This window comes from Pygoscelis adeliae, unplaced genomic scaffold (genome assembly GCF_000699105.1).
Source record: "Pygoscelis adeliae isolate BGI_AS28 unplaced genomic scaffold, ASM69910v1 Scaffold40, whole genome shotgun sequence".
NCBI lineage: Eukaryota > Metazoa > Chordata > Aves > Sphenisciformes > Spheniscidae > Pygoscelis > Pygoscelis adeliae.
Window position 1 is genome coordinate 1,967,928 of NW_008823953.1, and position 2,699 is coordinate 1,970,626.

Below are 2,699 nucleotides of genomic sequence, written 5' to 3' on the forward strand. Positions count from 1 at the left end.
GGGGGGGAGTGAGTGAGTGGCTGTGTGGTGCTTAGTTGTCAGCTGGGGTTAAACCACAACAAAGTGTAACATTAAAGGGTCCTCATTCTCCGAGATGGAGGAACAATAGTTTTAATGGGCTGGGCTTGTCGTTGCAAGAAATCGTTTGATCAGACTTCAGCAAAACTTTGTGCTGTGGCTCAAATGAAGGAGTTCACAGAAACAGTTTCAAGAATAATCACATTTCTCCACCATCAGATCAAGAGCATTCAGTTGACCTCATGCCATCATGTATGAATGAATCATTTGTCTCTTTAAGAAGTAACATTTAAAAAGGTTTTGTGGAGTGAGAAGCGTAGTTACAGAGCAGTTGATATGGGGTGGAAAAAGTGATTCATTGACTTCTCCAATGCAAGTTTTGTGGTTGGTTGTGCTGTTAAAGTGCAGAGTGGAAAAACTTCTTAAAATGGCAAAGCAAACTAAAATACAAGTGGCGTGTGGAATCTGTAAGTGGGCATATTGGGCATATCATGCCTGAAAGTGGTGCTGGAAGATGGAAAAAGTGAGCTATAATTCATGATGCAATAAACCTTTATGGTGATCAGTGCTTAGAAGGAGCTGGCATTGTGGCCCTTTTGCCACTCCTTTACCTTAAAATTAGCAGTATGGCAAGAAAAATGGGTGCATTCCTAAGAGTTTCTATTATTGTAGTACCTAGAAATCAAGAGGTGGGACTTTTCATATTTAGCTCTCAACATATAATCTAAGACAGCCCTTGCCTCTAATAATTTACCATATGAACATTAGCCAGAAAATGGTTGGTAGTCCTTGAAAATGGAGGAACATAGCTGCGGAGTCTTAATGTGCTTTCAAAGCATTATCTTTTAGGGTCACAATAAACCTGCTGATAATGTAGCAAAAACAAACCCAAACCATACTCTGTGAGGATGCTGCAGGCATTTTGGCCGGCTGCAGCGGACTTGACTTCTGGAGCAGGGAAGTGTGATTTGTCAGGAGGTGGCGCATCCTTCACCACCCCTGAAAATCCATCAAACTCAGTTAAATTATGAGCAACAGAAACCTAGTGACTTGTTTGAGTCCTAATCTCTCATTCTCATTACCATTAGCCCCAGTCTCAGTGCAGTTTCTGGTCCCACCTCCTTCCCCTCCCTCCGCCAAACGACTGCAACCACATGGATCTGCTGCGCTTTCTGGCCTAAGGCTGTATAGCCCTGTACAGTCTAGTTCTCCCTGCTGCTTTGAACCGTGGTTTGTCTTTCCTAGCCCTCACTTCACTCCTTATTTTAGTGCTCTCCTCCACTTCCCACCTGAGCCGGTTTGTTAACCGCATTTGGACCAGATGGCTCCCTCCTCCCAGCTCCTGGGACGTCGGCCACCCGCTCCTGAGAGAGACAGCATGCCTCGGCTCTGCTCCACCGCTTGCCTCCGCACCGATGTGGGCTTATGGGAAAGACCAGTTTTGCCCTGGTAATCCTCGGGGAGGACGGCACTCAGGCAGCTTGGCTGTACGCTGGGGCACTGCGTGCTCAGTCAGGAGTGTAATTTTTAGCAATCTGTATTTCTGAAATGTTATTTTCTTTATGTCTGAAACCTGGCCAGGTTCTCTTCTTTGCCTGACTCAGAAGCCATCTCTGCCAAACTTCAATTTACTTTTTCAAAATAGCAAGTCACCTTAGCATGTCAAAGAAAAAAAAAAAATTCTTCTAATGTCCAAACTAGTATTTTTTCTAGTATTTTATTTAGAAACAGTTGAACCATTTTGACTGATTTTTTTTTTTTTTTTTTTAAATAAACAGCCTGAGACAAACATTCAGCAGAGGCAGTATTACTCCAAATGGATAACGTTTGGCAAAGCCAGAAGCAACTGTGTCCTATAATGCAAAGTGTCAGTCAACCTCACTGGGCAATGCTAGAAGCTTTTTATAAAAGAACAGGATTGAAGAAACATAAATTTCCATGCCATACAGTTCAGGATTTTAGGGGGTTGTACAAAGAAGAAGAGATGAACATTATGCCAGTTGAACTGAAAAAATAAATTAAAAGCTGCAAAACCGTGATGCTTTATATCTGCTTTGTTCTTATTTTATAGGGGCAGCTTGAAATTTCAAAGCTATCCTGCCTGTGACTTTTTAAAAGCTTTTTATTTCCTGAGGCAATTTGGCTACTGAAACTGAGTATGAGGTGCTGTGAGTGCTCATGACTTTCAAGAAAAGAAAATGTTGTCAGGTTTCAGGTTTTAATTAGATCAATTACTTTGTTCCCTCTGCTTAGACACTTGTATGAAAGCTCGCATGTTTGGTTAGCAGGTTAATAACTCTTCCAGTGTTTGCAGCATGGTCCTTAATGGTGCATAGTGGGTTTTGTTATTTCATTCCCTCCTCCCTTCATTTTATATGAAGCCTTGCAAGAGGAGCAGGCAATTGGCACCTCATACCTTTTCATTTATTAAAAATCTTTCCACACATCTGTCTTTAAGCCTACCTTCTTAGCCCCAACTGGGAGAATTCATCTTTCCCCTGCCTGTGTTCACTTTTGGGGCCCTTGCTACAAGAAAGACACTGAGGTGCTGGCATACGTCCAAAGAAGGGCAACGAGGCTGGTGAGGGGTCTGGAGAACAAGTCTTATGAGGAGCGGCTGAGAGAACTGGGGTTGTTTAGCCTGGAGAAAAGGAGGCTGAGGGGAGACCTCATCGCTCTCT